This window comes from Rutilus rutilus, assembly GCF_951802725.1.
Source record: "Rutilus rutilus genome assembly, chromosome: 5".
NCBI classification, from domain to species: domain Eukaryota; kingdom Metazoa; phylum Chordata; class Actinopteri; order Cypriniformes; family Leuciscidae; genus Rutilus; species Rutilus rutilus.
The window spans coordinates 34,208,951-34,229,123 of NC_140213.1; the positions used below are offsets into that span (position 1 = coordinate 34,208,951).

The 20,173-nt window shown below is 36.0% G+C and overlaps 1 protein-coding gene across 4 annotated transcripts in view; it reads left to right on the forward strand.

Moving 5' to 3' along the window:
* The first annotated feature begins 5,792 nt into the window (after positions 1-5,792).
* Positions 5,793-20,173, forward strand: part of mical3a (microtubule associated monooxygenase, calponin and LIM domain containing 3a) — an 84,569-nt gene continuing 70,188 nt past the window's right edge. For all 4 annotated transcript variants that reach the window (XM_084409242.1, XM_084409243.1, XM_084409244.1 and 1 more), the window contains exon 1: positions 5,793-6,234. The gene's annotated coding sequence lies outside the window, so the exon portion shown is untranslated. The remainder of the gene's footprint in view (positions 6,235-20,173) is intronic.

Below are 20,173 nucleotides of genomic sequence, written 5' to 3' on the forward strand. Positions count from 1 at the left end.
ACACGGTGTCATAACTTATTGATCATATTACTTTTTACAGTGAAGATTTTCTCAAGCACTTTTTTTACACTTGTTATTTTTCTCAATTCATTATTCTCATTATTTTTTTAAAGCTGTCATTATTCTCAAAGGTGATTCATCATTAATAATGTAGGGCTATTATCATCATTAATTATTAATCTTTACATGTATGTAAACAATAATGCACTATTCAGATTACTATTTAAATTATTTAAACATTTAAATAGTTCTGCTTTTTAATTTGTCAAAAGTTCAAAAAGCCACTGCATTGCAATCTATTTTTTATTATTATTTGTATTTAATAATTCTTTAAAATAAATGTATATTTATTAAAAATATACTATGGTTCAACGACTTACAACAAACTATTTACAATAATTTAAATAGTATGTGATTATTTAAATACTTTTAATCATATTATAAATAAATTATAAGTATAAGTTAAATAAATATTATGTATAAAAAAAAAAAAAAAGAATGCAGAGTTTTGTGAATCAGTAATGAAACTTTTAAGTTGTGAAGTTGTGCTTTTTTATATATATATATATATATATATATATATATATATATATATATATATATAATAACATCAAACAAATATATTAGGCCTAAAAACAGGCTTCAACAATAATACATTTTATTTAGGAGAAATATGACCTAAGACATGTTCTTGACAGTTTTGTTAGATCCACCAATTTATAACTCAATCAGATACCACTTATGAAACACAGCTATGCAGCATATGTAGGTTACAGTATGCTGCTTTTCATAACTGAGCTGCCTACATTTGCACGCATCATATAGTATCTCACAAATCTCACACTAGGCCGCTAGCCCAGTGAATAACGCCGCTGCATCTGTCCAGTGTCTGTAGTGACTTAAAATAAGCCCTCTCGACAGGAGTGCCTGCTCATGGCCAGCGGGTCAAGCTGCCACACTTGGGAGGGTGCAGGAATGCCTGGCCGTCTTGTTGGTGTGTTATTTTTGTATCCTGGCTCCCTGCTGCTGGTACATTTTGTACACGTAAGGCGTGTGCACACAGTAGAGTCAGTCAAACTTAACCTCAGATCCATAACCACCTCCTCAAGACGCCCATTGTGTCTTCGCAGGGAGGATTTTCTTTGTAAACCAGTGATATTGCAGGGAGGAGGGGTCTCCCTGCCTGCTTTTGCGGTTCCCTCCTGGTCACGTGACACATTCCCCTTCCAGTAACCATGGCAACCAGCACTGGTCCAGCCTGTATCTTGCTGTTGTGAGAAGGGGAGGAAGAGGGAAAGAAAAAGAGAGGAGAGAAAGCTTAAGATAAACATACTCTTCCCAGCAGCTGAGAGATTTAAGTAAGTGTCATTGACTTGGCTTCTTTGCTTTGATTCAGTACTGTTTAGTGTGCATGCTGTAGAATAAATAAGAGCCATCCTTTCTGGCTGATTTGTTGTGATGGATGACATCATTACATATTCATGTAGATATGAGATGCTGCAAGTGCTAGCGTGCGATGCTAACAAAACAGGGCTGCAGATGCAAACAATCATCAGAGAGATGTTATAATCCCCATCTGGAATATTATGGGTGGATCCCTGCGAATTCGTTTTCATAACCTGGGATGGAGTCTCAGTGGGATGCGTGCTTCCCGGGCTCCCATTAGCTTTTCATAATGGCTCTTCTCCTGCACGGTTTCTTCAGTTGTGATTTAGGAATCGGGCCTTGTGTTCTCCTTTTAATTAGCAAATGTGCCGACTAGAAGCTCAATTCTGGGTCACCCTGTTCTGCTGTGGAACATCCATATGTGGAATGTCCTTGTGATGGTGGAGGAGAGATACAGTGTACCAGTGAACCTAGTCATCATTTTATGCATGAAGAATCAGACTGTATTAGAGTTTTGTAAGATTTGAAGAAGAGAAAAGAGCAAGAGAGAGAGCTATTACGAAACAAGAAATTATATTGTATTTAGAAACATAAAAATGTAAGATATATTACAATAAGTGAATGTTTGTGAGATCAGTGCAACTTGCATTTGATCTTAAAATGACTTATTTGAATTTGTTATTGACAGACAACTGGATGTTATCTTACAGAAAGTAACAGTGATCTCTTTCTAGCTGGAAACAACTTATCACAAGGTCAAAGCACAAATATGACTATTTAAATACCTATTTAAAACATTTTGTTCTGCTTTGCCTCTGGTTTAAGTCATTCTATTGCAGTTTTTTTTATAAATTCATATATGTTTTATTAACTTTACATTAGAAGTTTTTTTTTTTGTAGTCCTCAGTAAATTACATAAAAGAGTAGAGCTATTGCATCTGTATATCTTGTTGCATCTGTTGGTCCATGTTTTCAATATAAATGACAGAGCCTTTGTTTATGGTTATGTTGGGCTTCTTTGTTTTCCAGGAACACAGGCATTTCTTTCTCTCTGAACTGTAGATTAAGTCATTTCTTTGTGGAATCGGTGTGTTTAGATTCTCTTCTTTGTGCCGTAATACCAAACAGATGTAGACTGTCATCACATGAATTATGTGTCTAGTCTGAGAAGTCTAGCTTTTAACTTGCTCGTATTTAGATTTTAGGAGCCCTTAAATTATCCTTTCAATGTGCAATAATGACCTAATTAGTGCTGACGAAAGTATCAGTATTAGTAGTCATCCGTAGGGTTTGAGATTTGAACAAACCACTAACCTCATTTATTACATTTTGGAATGTAACTCGTCCCTGCATTGTTTTTGTTGTAGATGTGAATTTCTTAGTGATCAAAAAATGTATAAATAAAAAATGTATCAAAATGTAATAGATTTAAACTGGAGGGATGAGAGACATATAATAAGCAATCACCCAGAACACCCTAGTAACCACATAGCAACAACCTAGCAACCAAGTTTTGTATAAGCAAGCGTCATTACATATAAAAATGCATGTACTTTATTGCATTTTAGAGAACCCCGGAACTGTGTTTAGGATTCTAGAGTATTTGCTGCTATCTTTCTAAATGACTCCACTACTAAAGAATGTTCTTTTCACATTTTCTGGAGCAGCACATATAGTTAAGCAGTGTGAAATCTGCAATCTTTGCCAGGATCTGGGAGCACACTGTAAATCATTCTGGAAAAGGAGATATGCTTAAATTTAAGTGGGATTGTAAATCTCTTACTGTGGAGCTGGAAACTGTGAAGTTAAATTTGAAGGTGAAGTTCTTCAGATTTGCGAACAAGACTAATAGATTGGAGATGTGAAATGGTTGTATATATTATACACACTACTGCTCAAAAGCTTTTGAAAGATATGCTCACTAAGGCTGCATTTATTAATCAAACATACAGTAAAAAACTGAAATATTATTACAATTTCAAATATTTTTTATATATATTAAAATGCCATTTATTCCTTTATTCTTCGTCTTCTTAAACCGAATACATATATATATATATATATATATATATATATATATATATATATATATATATATATATATTGTTGTAACATTCTAAAGGTCTACAGTCACTTTTGATCAATGTAATGTATCCGTGCTTTATAAAAGCATTCATTAATGAAAAAAACGTACTGACTACAAAGTTTTCAAGAAATTATATATATATATATATATATATAGGCTATACATACATATAGGCCTATATATATACAATTTATTTCGAAAGCCATATATTACTTTTGTATAATCATTGTGTTAAATTGTGTGTGTGTGTGTGTGTGTGTGTGTGTGTGTGTGTGTGTGTGTGTGTGTGTGTGTGTGTGTGTGTGTGTGTGTGTGTGTGTGTGTGTGTGTGTGTGTGTGTGCACACATTAATTAATTATAAAAAAAGTTATCTTCACTTATGGGGTGAAGAAATATGCCCACAACAGCTTGTTTTGATGGACGGCATATTTAATATGGCATAACACAGGAGGCTAAAGCTGTGGTTGATGCTGTGGCTCAACATAGAGAGATAAACTAAAACCATCTGCACTAAAATCTACGCACTTCATAAAAAAACGAAAGAAAGTCACAATATGGCGCATACCCTTGGGGAGAACGTTTGGCTCACATGCACACTCTGTTACTGTTCTGGTAATAGATTTAACACAAGATGTTACTGATTTTTATAGCATAGAATCCTGAATCACATACTCTGAATCTATTAATGCACAATAGCCCATTAAAGGTGAAATTTGAAATAAACATTATCAAAAGTTACCCATTTCACCTTTAAGGTTCTGCAGTCACACTTTAAGTGGGTGTTCAGTGAGTGTTGCTGTGGAGCTGATATATTATTCAACACTCAAAGACAGGAACAGTGCTTTCCGTTTAAAGGTATACAATCATGTACCCACGAACGCCTCAAACAGTTTGAACATCAACAGATAAGTGGATATTTTTACATTGCTATCTTGTGTTTGTCCCTTTGCATCATGTTCAAGAGCAATCACTGTTCTCCTCCATCACAAAGGTTACATGACAGTTTTGTTTTTTGTTTTAGATACCAATTGCTTCTTTTGGTGCAAAATGTGTTCATATTAGTTTCAGTTTGCATCCTGGGAGCAATGATTTCCCAACAGTCTTTCCTTGTCTTTTCTAAAATCATCTGATTTTTTTTTTTTTTTGGGCTCTGTGAAAGAAAAACAAGTCATACTTTAGCAATGTTTATTTTTTGTGAGTTCCAGATCTTAGCTTGAAGCCTGTCAACACAATGAAACCAACTTAATAGCTTTGTCTGTCAGAAAAATAAATACAACTTTTATAAGATGTCCTCGCCCTTTTCTGGGCCTGTATTTGGTTTAGAAAACCATACAGAATGATCAAGGAACCAATCTGCTTTTTTTCCCCTCACACTGGTTGGATGAAGGGACACTCAATTTTCTCAACCAGCTTGCATTTATAACTCTGAAAGACTGGGTAAAATCCCAGAGGTCATAGTGGTTTAGTGTACCCATAACCACTGCTGTTTAAATTGCCACATATGACATTGGCTGCTCCCTGTCCAGACAGAGCAGTCTTTGCTGAATGACACATTTGCCCGGTTTCACAGACAAGGTTTAAGCCTATATTCCCAGACTAAAGTGCATGTTTGAGAAAAGCAACTTGCACTGACATATCTTGCACTGGCATATCTGCCATTGTTTTTGCTCAAGATGCAAGGCATGTTTAAAAAACCCGTAAATATCCTAATTTAACTAAGGCCTACCCCTGGCTTAATCTAAGCCCTATCTATGAAACCAGGCTATAATAAGTCCTATCAGCATTTAGGCACTTTAAACAAACTGAAATGCACTAATGCATGACCTATTGCAATTGGAATTAAATATCAAATTCTTGAAGAAAAAAATTTAACAAAAAATGTAATGAAAGTTGGTTTTAGTCACTGTACAGGCAAAACTTGCATTACAAAACATTTGTCTTAATGTGCTGTGATTAATGAACGGGAAGTATGGTGATACATGCTAGTTAAAATGTATCTCATTTAGGCCAACCTTAAAATAAATAAATAAATACTAATAATAATAACTAATAACAATAATATGAACCAACATTAATCCATAGATTATATTTTCTAATAGCAAGCCATTTCTTTTTTAAATAACCGTTTTATCATTTCATCTAAATTCGTTATTGACCCTAACGACAGAAATGAAGAAGTAGATGTGGTCTTAAAACACCGAACAGATCACAAAAATGAGGAGTCCCAAAACCTGAGAACGACCTTGCCTGGTGACGTCAATTTGAGCAAACCAATCAGATTAAACCTTGGCAGTGTACCGCCCATTGCTGCCAAAAGTAGGGGGAGTGGAGCCAAATAGTGTTCTTTCATAACCGCCGTGCGCTTTCAGTGAAATACAGCGGAATAAATCCACTGTAAACGCAGTTATACTTGATTGCCTTGCGGACTATAATCATCTCATACGTGCCTGTTTACTCGTTAGGAAAAAAAATCACGTAGGATCTGTTCTCCTTCCCCCCTTCTGCTCAATGGTGTGGGATCCTCCTTTTCTCTCGCATTAGCGCCTTTCTGGTGCTGCAGTATGAACGGACACGCACAGCCAGGCGGACTGAACTAGTACCTGCGGATTTCGGTTAAAATGTTTTACGCTGGTGTGGGATTTTGGAAACGACTTCAAGACGGACACGTGGAATAAAACTATGTCATCGTTTTGAAATTAGTTCTGGTGAAGTGCACAATCAAACGCGTGTCATTGTTTATTGCAAGGATCCATGAAATAAAGGTAAGCATCGACTGCGGTGATTGTTGTTTAGAAACGGATACTTCTTTGCTGACTGGTGGTGGAAAGTCCGATTCATTTCACCGAACCGGTTCTTTTGAACAATTCGTTTCAAAGAACCGGGTCAAAAACCGATTGAATGGCCTTTATGCTATTATTCTTTTAAACGTTCCATAATTTATGCTTAATTCGTTTTTTTAAGTTTTTTTTGTCGATTAGGCTTTATTAATAAGGTAACGTTAGTTTATTTTAATCATGTGACCCAGTTCAATTTGGTGCAGGTAATTCATTCATGGTTCAGCTCATAATAACAAAGTAATTTGCATGAAACAATACTACATTCATGTAAGGTAACGTTACTCATGTATTCATCTCTATGGTCTCATAAACCCGTTCCCAGAACGTTTTATTTGTAACATTTCTGCGATTCTGGTGTTAAAGTAACTTATATTTCGTCCCATCTGTCAAATCATCGGTTCACTCCATGCTCTTAGTATCACAGCTCAGTTATCAGTTGTCGGTTCATTGCGTTTCAGACATGTTTGAATGTTCCTCTGGTGTCGGTTCATTGAATCAGTGAGTTAGAACGGCTCGGTCCAATTCAGTCCGATTCCTAAGCGAATCGTTCAGATCGTGTCATCAAACTCTCTTACGTAGACTCTCTTTTGGCACAGTGACCAACGTTAGAATAAGATGAAAAACCTGTCGTACAGTAATTGATTATTTAGGCTAAGTTTCAACGATTGATTAGCGTTTCATTTCATAACAAAATTCGAAGCTGTCCGTCGTGTACATTCCAGCGTAGCCTAACGTTACCAAACGAACGCCTGTTTGTTTAAATTTTATTATTACACATTGAAGGAATAATTCACCCATAAATAAAAATGGTCCACTCACCTCCATGTTGTTGCAAACTTATATTAATTTATTTATGGAACACAAAAAGAGGTGTACACTGAATGACAGGCTGAGTCACCATTCCCATACATTGCTTATTTTCCATACAGTGAAAGCGAATGGTGACTTGAGTCTGTCAAAATTCCTTACCTCTTTTGTGTTTCACAGCTTGAATTCACAATATTAAATAACTCATTAGTCAGTGTACATACATTGACATGTGGGACTAACTATTTTGATGTACAATAACTCATTTGTATAATGTTAGTTTTACCAAAAGATGTGCAAAATCAACACACTGCTCATGTAAATGTGAAATATGACATTAATGAATTATGGATGTGCTTATTTAGACTGCTGCATTCCATGCAGGATTCCTCTGGTCTTTTAGGGAGAAATATGTATGGCCACACTGAACTAACCCTGTGAAGGTTACTGTTGCGTCATCACCTTTTCTTCTGATAATCTCATAGTGCTGTGATGTTTGCCCATGACCACTCATAAGATAAATGTACAACTTGGCTTTGACTGAGACTCTTTAATCTGACCTCTGTCTTGTCTTGCTGACCCACATTTCTATTTTGGACAAAAACCTTTTTTTCCACCCCATGACCTTTGTTATGTATGTGGCACTAATGGTTTTTATTGATTTGATCTTGATGTTTAGCTGATGCATTGCATGCATGCTGTTTACATGCAATTAGTAAAGGTTTATGGTTAGTATTTCAACATAGATTGTCATATTTTAATCATGTTATAGTTTAGTTGCGAATGTTATTGAGAAGGTTATAAAGTAAGAGATATTATGAATCCTTTTTGTACCTTAAATCGTCCTTGTGTCTTTGTTCATAGTCAGGTCAGTGCGAAACCAGAGAGACAAAGACTCTTTTGCTGACTCAGCTCAAACCCAGCTGATTATTTTGGCAAGTATGCCAGGCTTAGATTAGATGTTTGACTTTCTAACAGCAACCATCAGTGTGTGAGAGGCTGTTTTTTTATTTTAATTGGGAGCCAGAAATGAAAGGACTGTGGGGTAGATCTACTCAACTGTGACCAGTTAAACAAAAGTTAAGTAACATTTACCTCTTTTTTTTTTTTTTTTTTTTGGAGCCGGTGTGATGCATTTAATACAGAGTTCTTCTTTCCGAATCCAAACTGGCAGACAGTGAAATATCATGCTGTGGGCACTGGGTTGGCCATAAAAGGAGATGTCTGCAACTTTTGGCAGTATTGTTTAGGTCTTGGTGCTGAAGGTATTTATTGCCAACATTTTTGATTTTCAAATTCTGCACTGGCTTGGCCAGAGGTTGTAACGGAAATGTCACGTGGAATTAAAGGGATCAGTTTACTCCTAGGGAAGCACACTTGTGAATGAGAGAGCAAGTAATTCTGTTCATCTCTGTTAATGTTACATTTTAGTGTTTTCTAATAGTTGAAATTGTTCATAAAAAGTGCATTTATGTATGCAATTTATTAAGATTATTTGACTTAATAATTATTAATAATTATATTTACATATTAATTTATATAGCCTATCTGAATCTTTCCTAAAAAAAACAAAACAATCGTTCATTTGATCTCGAAACGTGTGCATATTTTATTTTCTCCTTTAAAAGATTCCCAATCTATCTTTCTAAGTTATGAATTTGGAATGGTTATACAGATTTGGTTCGGAAAGTAGAATAATCACTAGAGTGATCAGGCTTATCTTCCTTCCTTGTGATTTTTATTTTAATTTTTTATCTGTGCTATCAGAGATAAGAATATCTAGCTATATAGTGCACATTTGATCGTTTGGCAAATGCTTTTTATGGATGCACGCAAGGCACTCGTGCTTTTTAAACTCATCATGTAAAATTTGATCACGTAGCACACGGCCTGATGTATTGTTGTACATTTTATATATGAATGGCAAGATGTAAGTGGTTGTCTTTAGATTGGCAGAGAACCTCTAATGGAAAGAACAGCCGCTAAAGCTGCTCTGCAGGAGTTTATTTAATTAAACTTGTTTTAAATTAGGAGAACTTAGTTGCACTTCCTCTAGCTCACTGCCACTGTGTCTGTTAATTTTTGAACATTTCTGGAATCTAATGAGTCACAAAAGATGCCAGAGACGTTAGTCCGGTGTGTTTTTGAGTGACTCTTTAAGTTCAGCTTGAAACGGTTTGCTTGTATACTGCAGGAATCATGGGAAACATGGCAGTTTTTTTGCTTTATGGCAGATATTCTAACCTAACATTTGTGTTATGGGCAAAAACTAGATAATAAAATAATGTAGGTCCTACTGAAATGTCTTTGTGATTTTATGAGATTAATGTGAAAAGGATGTTTGTTTAGGAATGAGGAATGTTCGATTAGGTTATGTTTTTCAAAAGACCCCTGAACCGAAGAAGGTGATCAATCAGTGTCACAAAAGTATTTTTGGCTTTTAAGGAAAAAAGACGTTTTTCTTGAACGTTCCTTTGTGTTACAATTAAGTGACCAGACAAGGGGGAGTGTTAGGGAAACCTGTTTGGAAAGAATCCCTATTTTTGCTGTTTGTTAGGTGCGGCTTGTGCAGAAATTACACACTGCTACTCTAACCTTCACTCTTTTTATCTGTGCAAGAGTGTTTTCAAAGACATCATCCTACTATGTACTGCATTAAAGCCGACATGAAATCAAAATTGCCTCGTGTCTTGTGGTGAACAATTCATCCGTGCAAATTAATTCACCAAGAAAAAAAAAAAAGAACCTTTAATAATTGTCTTCGTAATCTTTAATCGAAATATGAAAATGTTTTGTGATGACGTCAGTGTGACGGCTTGGGTAGAACATCCCCTCCTACTGTCTGGCTTTATTTAACTCCACTTTTAGACGTACACTTGTGAACTTCCCTGAGTACTTCCCCTTGGGGGGGAATCCCTGTCGAAGTTCAGTTTCGTCAAGTGGGCCAGAGTAGTTTATTTGGACAGACCCTCGACCCCTCGGTTTGAACCGAGTGAGCAAATCTAATAAATGTGTACACTTCAGGCGGATCCATAGGCCACAATTCAACACGATTGTGACATCACAGCATGTCACGCTTAATTTGCCCCTTTATGATATTGGAGTTATTTAATTTAACCACATTTAATTCTTGTTGTAGCTTGCTACCTTAAGCTGACTGTTTTTTAACACAATTATAGTGTATTGTATTGTTGTTGTTTTCATTTATGTATTTTTCAATATTTTATATTTAATAAATATATTAATAATAATATTTTATACTTGATTATATACAATTTTTGTAATATCCCAAGCATACATACAGGCTTATAGAATGCTGCGTAAACAAATTTATAAAGAAAAATAAATAATAAATCAGCTCCATATCAGATTCCAAGGGATCTAGGGCTTATAGTAGCCTAGAAATCTAGACGCACACTAGCAGCAGCAAAAATTTTTGCAGCCAGTGTAGTCTAACAACTCTCCGTTGACTTTTGAGCTGGAAAAACCAAACTCTAGTCAGGCCAATCACATTGTGTATAGAGTCGGTGGGCGGGCTTTACATAATGACGACAGAGTTGTGACGGTTCCGCGTGAATTCCCTGCTACTTGGAAAACAAAGAAGAGCTGCGAGAGAGTCTCTCGAATCGGCTTTGGCCGTGACTCTTGGAGTCTTGGAGGACTTGGAGTTAAGCTTTTCTTTGAGAAAAGAACATAGAACGTAGGGGTGGGCGGTACACCGGTGTCATAGTCATCACCGGTGTGACATTGCGCCACGACATGGATTTTCTAATACCGTCAATACCGTAATAAATCAATTATGTTCCTTGAACGGCTGCATTTACATCAATAATATCTAATTCTAAATAATAGGGCTGACTTCTAATAGTCGAGGATTCGATTCGGAGAGGTCTGATTCGACTATGAACCTCAAACCTTTGGTTTGAAATGTGCTGGGGACAGAGACGCATTCGCATTTCCAGAAGGGCTGGGTACATTTTTATTTATTTTTTCGCTTTCGCGCAGGTCATGGTTTGAAAGACGATGTCCTGTAGCTTACTAATGTAAATAAAAAAAATGTATTCAAAAATCTGCTTCACATTTTCAGCAGGGCTGCGGAGCGGCTGTGGGTTGACTCCACACGGTTCTCATGTGCGTTAAAAAGCTTTACGTGGTTTAATGTAAACAACGATTACCAAATTTCCCTGTCATATTGCTCCTCATAACCACTGAAAATGGTAAAAAAAAAATCGAACCCGGAGTCCAATTATTATGGACGTTATCTGATATTAAGCGTTTCTGCTTCACATTTTCAGCAGGGCTGCGGAGCGGCTGTGAGTTGACTCCACGCGGTTCTCATGTGCGAGTTGACTCCACGCGGTTCTCATGTGCGTTAAAAAGCTTTACGTGGTTTAATGTACCTAAACAACGATCACCAAATTTCTCTCTCATATTGCTCCTCATGTTTATGAAATATTATAATATATGTGTGATATATGTGTTTTAGCTCTTTTGTTTGAAATGGAAAAAATCTAGCTGCTATCTAAAAAAAAAGAAAAAAAAAAAGGTTCGACTATCAATCGACTACGGCAAAATCTAACGAATCAGATTCGACTATGAAAATCCTTTGTCGAAAACAGCCCTAGTTATTACACTGCTAATTTTTGTTTTGTTGTACACTGTTAAGTAAGATCTTTAGGTTTTTTGCAAAATAAATGTTGAGAATGCATAATACTCTCCCATGTCTCTTTTTGATAAGGATACCTACCATTTACTTATTATATTATAAAAATATTAACTTTATTCACATACTAAAGAGAGACAGGACAGGCTACTCCTCCCAAAATGTACCAAAAAAAAGTTATACCGTGATATTATACCGTCACCGTTCAAAAGATGAAAAATACCGTGATATTAATTTTAGGTCATATCGCCCACCCCTAAGAACGGCACTTAAGTCATTCTTAAAACAGGAAGATGTGTTCGTAGTTTTGCCGGCCAGATACGGCAAAAGTTTAATCTTTCAACTAGCTCCGCTGTTGGGAAAACGCTCTGGTTGGTTGTAGCGCTGTCCTATTGCATGCCGAGCGAATTTAAAAGACAGCTGTTTATCACGCCCCTCGGATTGAGCCCTGACAGTGGTGAGTTGCCAGACCTAACATCTTGATGTAGGCTTGATTGCCAGGCTAGGTTTATAGGGCATTCCATTTAAACCCCTTACACACAGAATGAATCAATTAACTCTCTGTGCTTTTTACTATACACATTTAGATCTCAGGTGGTTCCCAAATAGTAACATTAGATTTAGGGGTGCACGATATTTATCTGACAGATAAATTATCGGGCGATATAGGTGAAAATGATGTCATTTTTATTGCTCCGATAAATAAATGAAATCCGATAACTAGGTCCGATAAAGTATGCTTGCTGGTAAAACAATCAATCAATCAGTCTGATTTATCTAAGATTCATTCGCTTTCCAAGTGCAAATGACTGCAGCTTTAAAACTGTGTCACAACTCGCGCTAATTGCGTCATCATCTGTGAGTTTGGATTCCGATAGGACAGGATTCCGAGAGGAGGAAAAAAGGCGTCAAGTTTTAACACAACAAATCTCATATCTCACTTGAAAGGTCATCATCGCATTCGCAGCGAAGCTGTATTAAAAGAATATGAAGCAGCAGCTACTAGCGCTAAGCCTAACACACGGAGTGTCGATGTCCCCATTCAGCAGGCATTTGAGAATTGTGAAGTTTTCCAGAGACAGCGAAAAGGCTGAACCGATATTACGACAAAGTAATGGTATTTATAGTCCTTGATGAACCTTTTTCCGTAGTAGAGGAGACAGGTGAAAAGATATGTACTTTGGAGGAGGGGTATAGGTAAGATGTTGAGTAGTGCAAATTGGAAATCATTTTAAGTTTATTATTATTATTATTATTATTATTATTATTATTTATTTTATGTTAAACTATATAATTTCAGAGAAATCTCATCTAGGCCTATGCACTTTTGAGGATGCAGATGCACTTTATTTTAGTTAAGGATGCACTTTTGTTTTTGAGGTTGACAAATGTCATTATTATGTATTTGAAAAACGTGACTTGCACTAAATCCTCATCCTCATGCACTAAAGTTTGAATAGATTAATTTCTTTGTTATGCATGAAATACTTTTAATATATAATAATGTGTTGTTAATGAGTTGCTAGCCTAAGTGCAGATAAACCATAGTTCTGTCATAGTTATGTTAAACGCTTTCTGTTACTAAGTATTGTGGTGCCTTGCACAACAAATAAAAACATTTGCTATTATAGTTAGTTAGGCCAGAGCTACTAAAATATCAGTTTCATCAGTGAATCTTAGATTTTCTGCAGATTATATGAAAATTAGCCTATATGTAAAAAAATTAACTTATTGGTTATCGGTATCAGATACGGCCATGAGAAGGACTTCATTATCGGTTATCGCCGTTATCGGTTGAAATTTTTCATATCGTGCATTCCTAATTAGATTAAATTTGCTTGTGTATCTACCACCTCAGTTACTAATTTCACTTGGCCTTTTGTTTCCTTTAAAGGCTTACTGTTTGTCTTTAAAGGGATAGTTCACCCATTTAAATTGACATTTATTCTCTCATGTCGTTCAAACCCCATGACTTTTCCTTGATGGTACACAGAAAGAGTTATATATGCCCATCTTGCTCTTTTCTGCCCGGCAAATACTGACAAAGAACATTTTTCTGGATGACTGCTTTTTGACTGTCATATGATCTGCTTTTGGAAGAAAGAAGATCATATGGGTTTGGAATGACATTAGGGTGTGAAAACAATGACATAAGGTTCAGTTTTGAGTAAACTAACTTTTAAAGGCTGACTCCTGTTTTTAAAGTTCCCACAGACCCTGTTTGGCCCTTATCTTAAAAGCAGAAGAGGTGAAAAACTCTGATGACTGATCGGCCAGTCTATTTCCCAGCATGTCTGTGTGTCTTACTCTGATAAGATGTTACAGTGCCAGGGTGCCGCCACGCTCTGCCCACATTTCACTTGGAAGTGACTGGCAAAGGATTCTTCCTTCCTCTCACTGCCGCCTCTACACCTCCTAAGCGACCGTCTCCACACAAGCTGTTTATTTGGAAGAGTCCAGAGAGACACAATGGTGATTTCCTTCAGGACCCAGTGATACAGTCATTGTTCTGTTGGTTTTGGCTGCAAGCGTTGGTTCCTTTGCTACTACTTTAGCTGTGGAACTCTTGTCTGAAGGAAATTATTTTGATTTGCTGGATTTGTTGAGTCAGCAAACGGGATCACGTTATAATTTTTGTATAATGTTTGTTTTTTTCCGCACAAATGTAATATGGACACCATAATTGATGTTGGCTATCTAATTGTGTATGCTCCAGTCCATTACCTTTATTACCTTTGTTGTCATCTAAACATTAATCTTCAAAAACACAAATCATTTACAGCAAGGTTAATGTAATTATTAAATTTAAAAATGTCCTTTTTTCATATTGTACATTATAATTTTGTGATGAGTTTCAATTTATTTTAGTTAGTGTTTTTTTTTTTTTGTACTATAGTGTTTTAATAGGTTAACTGGGACGGTCGTGCTGAATTCACCTATTTGACTGACATTAGAAAGTTGTGGAAATTCAGCACAAACATATTTGCAGCTTAGTTTCAGTAATGGTATCAGTGTTTTTTTCTTTTTTTTTTTTTTTTTTACCAAAAGATTTTTATAATATGACCCCTTTTAAACACACATAGGCTAATTCTATTTTAGTTTTTATATCAGATTTGTAAAACATTCTATTATGTTTATATATTTAGAGTTTTATCATTGCATGATTTAAGTCATTTGAATGAAATAAATGAATCATTTAATATGGACTTCAGAAGTATCTTATCTCAGACAAGTAACTTGAACCGAACCTTCATCCTGTGGGTGATGTGAAACGTTCCTACAGTATGTGAGTCACTGTACTTTTCACCTTTGTTTTGTTTTCATAAGTGCTTTTGGGATAGTAGTAGTGAGCCAGTCTTCCTTTTAAGATCAGTTTCCAATATTATTGCAGTTGTCCTCTCGTTGACTCCGCAAAATAAGCTTTCATTCCACCCATCACCTATAGTTTGTGAAATTGCTGTCGGATTATAATGTAATTCAGTATGTGTCTATTTTCCTTCTAATGAAAGTCCATTGAAGTGCTTAGCATCTGTCAGAGAGTTTTGGGTTACAGGCCTATTGAAGCCCATTTTGTATTCCATTCACACTTGGAGTCCACCCTTTTCCTCTGCTCGGTTGGCGCAAACTGCTGACTTCAGGCCAGTTTTGCACTTTATTTTTCCTCCCTCCTTAAAATGTTTGATGATTTTTGAACCATGGAGGTTGGTCACCTGCGTTTCAGGAGAAATCCGTCCTCTGTCCCTTGGCGTAGTTAAAGGTGTGAGAGTTCACAGATGTTGAAGTACCATTCATGTTATGGAAAGGTTTCAAACTGCAGAAGCTTGGCCAAAAAGAACATTTCTTAAAAGTTTCTCAGAAGCTGCTCATATTTATTGGAGTTATATTCCATGTTGTAATTTTTCAGAACTTAATGACAACCGATGTAATAGACGATATGTAGGCCCACATCTGAATTTGGATCTGTTGAATGAATAACATTTTTTTTTTTTATCAGAGAGTACTACATTCCTATTTATAGCCAAATGTTCAATGAAATTAATTAGCCAAATAATAAATAAAAAACATGAGTGTGTAGAACTTCAGTGTCAGCGTTTGGAATTATGCTTTCTGACAGCATGTTTGTTTGCAGAAGATGAGCTGTCAAACCAGTATGACAGTTTCTTCTCATGAACTCCCGCTTTTCTGTTTGAGTGTTAAATGTTAAATGTGGAGGTGTTCATCACAGCCACAGGTAGGCTATGTCATGATGCATTAATGTCATGTTGGAATCATACTAATTATTAGATATAATTACCAGTGGCGTAGGTTTGATTTTGAAATTGGTGGGGACGGGGACATCAATATAAATATATTTTAAGTTTTGATCGAAATTATTGCTAAGGATATATTAGTGTCACTGGATATTGGTAGGGACACGTCCCTAGCGTCCCTACTAAATTCTACGCCCCTGATAATTACAGTTCTATATAATTAGAGTTTAACAGTGCTGTTTAAATCCTTTTAAATGATTTGTCTCTGGCAGTGCAAACAGCTGTTCCATATGCGGATTTGTTGGAAGTGACAGAAAAATACTTTATCACTACACAAATTAATCTCTGATTCTCTTGCACATTTTTTTTTTAATGTGCACCTGGTTACACTGGCTATAAAAGCTTATCAAACTAAAATATGTGTAGAAGTTGCTTCCTATCTACTTTTTAAATGTTGATATATTGGTTCGTTCTAACATAACGTCATTGTGGTCAAGTGTGAGAAGTCAAAAGTTTTCATAAAGTTTCTAACTTATAAGTGTGTAAACTAGTAATTACGTTAATTCTTATGACATGAATTCCCAGCAAAGGACCATCATTTTTTGAATAGTGGTATTTAATCTAATTTAACCTAAATTGTAGGTTAAAGTTAGCCTGGAAATCCAGACCTAAATCTAAAAGATTAATGGTCTGGCGTCGACTAATGAAAATCGCCCAGCTCGAGGGGCGGCACCAAGCATGCGTTTGAAAATCTCACTGCACGCAATTGGATAACACTACGACCAATCACAACAATAAACCCCATACGCTCAGCTACCAGCGGAGCTAACTGGTAGATTAGACTCTTACCGTATCCGGTCGGCAAAACAGCAAAAACGTCCTTCTTGCAAAGGAACGATTCGAGCGGCGTCTTCTGTTCCTGTTTTAGATAAAAAGCCAAGTCTAACTCGTTCATTGTAGCGGCCAAAGCCGTTTCAAACAACTGGTGTTCATCCATAGCCATCTTGCAATGTTTACTAATGACTTCGACGTCACAGCGCTGTCGTCATCTGTTTAGCTCGCCTCTGGCCCGCCTATATCAGATAACCCGATGTGATTGGTGCAGCTCAGATCGAGGGGCATATTTAATGAGCATCATTACTCGACACCAGAGTAACTCGCTGAGTAAATTCAACTTGTGCTCGCGCGAGAACTCTGGATTACCAGGGTAGGTTAAAGTAATAGTTTACACAAAAATGCTATCATCATTGATGCATGTTATGGATTTAAAAAATAAGTAATTTAAAATAAGAAGTTCATTTTGGAGCTTCAGTCTCTATTCATTGTAACTAAACAAATAAAAACAATCCTTTTCCTTAAACCACATGAGATTGAGTAAATAATGACATAATTTTCAATTGTGGGTGAACTATTCCTTTTAGGAGACTAACTTCCTCACTTATATGTAGATATGTTCACTGATTTAACTGTCAGTCTCATAGGGTTGCAGCTGTATTATGCATGCTGTCATTTATTAACGCATAAAGCCAAGGCTCTGGCAGGTCTGGGTCAGTGACGGTCCTGCCTCTTTGCTGTCTGGAGTCTTGTTTACCCAGCGAGTAAGGGTTAACCCCACCCACAGCGCGTGGGATTAGATCAGCATGCCGTATTCACGGGATTACAGCCCTGTTGTCTGTTTCTGAGACCAGGAAACTGTGCGCAGTCACGTAGTATCTACCGCTTCTGTTTACTCTGCTCATGTCGGAGATGATATGTAAGATGACACGTGCGTTTCATCAGCCAGTTTCAGTCTGTGAAAGGTGTGTCTAATGTACATTTCTAATGAAACCTAACAGACAGAGTAAACATGTTTTATTGTCGCAGTTGAATGACATTGTTGTGTTTCCGCCACGGAATAAAAAAGTAAAAAAAAGTAAATTGTAGTGTTGTCACAATACCAAAATTATTGTTTCGATACCGATACCAAGTCAAGAATTGCGATTTCGATACTTTTTCTGAAAAGGGAGAAACACTCTCAAATATCATTGCTGTGCTTTATTTTAAAACCGGGACAACATTCTAATCATATAACACACTAATAAATGAACATATGAACAGCAGATATATTAAACATTTGAACAAAATATGAAATATCAAAATATGAAATATCAAAATTAAAATTAAAATTAGAGCAATGACATTCAAGGTAAAAAAATAAATAAAAAATTTAGCAGCATTATCTCAGTTATCATAAGAAACATAAGAGTTACCAGTAATAACTTTATCTTGATTCTGAACTTTGAATAACAATATGAACAGCGATTATATTAAACAATGTTTAATATTGGTAACATATAATAAGCCTCATTGGTGATATATTTGACATATGGGGAGAGAGTTGTGGAAGGCCTATACTTCATGTTAAGCATAAATATATAGCAGCAAAGACAACGTCGTGTTGACGGCAAAATAGGCTACAGAATATTGAACGTTCTGTATTGAGAGGTGCAGTATTTGAAAATCAATCTTTTTTTTTTTTAATTACATTTATATCTGCATTTATGTCAAAACCTAGAGACTTTCAAACCATCAAAATGTCATTTATTAATATGTATCCGTGTCAAAATGACATAGAAACATCTTTTCCTGTTCTATTTTGCCTGGAAACGCTTCGAACACGCTTGCGTGTCGCGTGAAAAATAGGCGTCGGTTCTATTTCTAGCATGCACGCGATTTCCGCGCGGCTCTGGCTAGCTCTAACCAGTTAACATGGGAGCCAAAATAAAAACGGACACGCCACGCAGCTGAGACGCTCGCGCCACGCATCCAGTGTGTCGCCGGCCTTGCAAATCTGGAACGCGGTCATTCTTAGAAGTATCGATACTAATAAATTTAGGAATCGTGACGTTTTTAATTTCCGAGAATCGCGATACTTTTGAAGTATCGGTGCACCGTGCAACACTAGTAAATTGCAACTTTTTATCTCAATTCGGACTCCCCCCGAGTTTATATCTCTCAATTCAGTGTTTTTTCTTGGATTGCTGAGTTTGCAGGGTTTTTTCCAACACGGAATAATAAAATTGTGACTTTTTATACCACAATTCTGACTTTCACTCAAGTGCACGCAATGCTAATTATTTTCATGAATGAGATTCTTTAGTTATGAACAACACTGAGTCATCAATTACAAAGTTTTACTAGGGCATGTCTTTGTACCTGGCTGAGCATGACCAAACCTTCCATTGTTGTGATGGCTTCTTTCTCATAACATCTGATTTTCAAATGTACTAAAATAACTACTGCAGCAGGAATTAAGTCTGAAAGCCTGACAACATGGATTGGATAGGTGTGGGATATAATACTCACTGTTTCATTTGCCTTGAAATGTATTGCATACTTTGTGGTTGTTGGTCACAACCATCCAAACAATCTGGAATTCTAGCAATCTGCACAAGTTTAGCAATCTTTGCTAAATATTTTTTAGCAATATTTTTTTTAAAGTAAAAGTTTCTGTAAAATGTATTTATATTTGTGCGGTATTGTTTGATACTGTCTGTATGGACCAGCTGTACAAGTTCCCAGCTGTTGGGAGTTAATTAGAATAAGATGCTTACATTTTGTAAGCTAAAACTTAAAGAAAATCTTTTGTTGGAAATGATTCAAGCAAAGTTTTGTTGAATGAATCTTGGTGTTTTGATTATTGGTTTAATTCTGTTTGCCAATGTCTGTTATCAACCATTTATGGATAACTATGCAAATATGAACATGTCCAGATAAATTCAGGAAGCCAAATATTTAAATGAATGCTAAGGCCACATAAGGTCATTAGTGACATTTGTGTATTGACTGTTGCTTCTTGAAAAAAAAAGATATTAAAATGGAAGTACATTTGGAATTACGTGATAAAGAGTCACGCATGTTTATTAATGATCAACTTTTTCAATGTCTCGATTGCATAATGCAATTTTTTTGAGCAATATAGTAATATAGTCCTTAGCAACAAATATCACATGAGAATCTAATTTATTTTAATGGGGAAAAAAAAGGTGTAAACAAATTTGTCTGAACAAGATACTGCAATTCAATGTATAGACATGAGATAATTCAGGTGACTCACAAATAAATGGGTCAAAATGTGCATACATTTATCTTAAAATAAAACTCT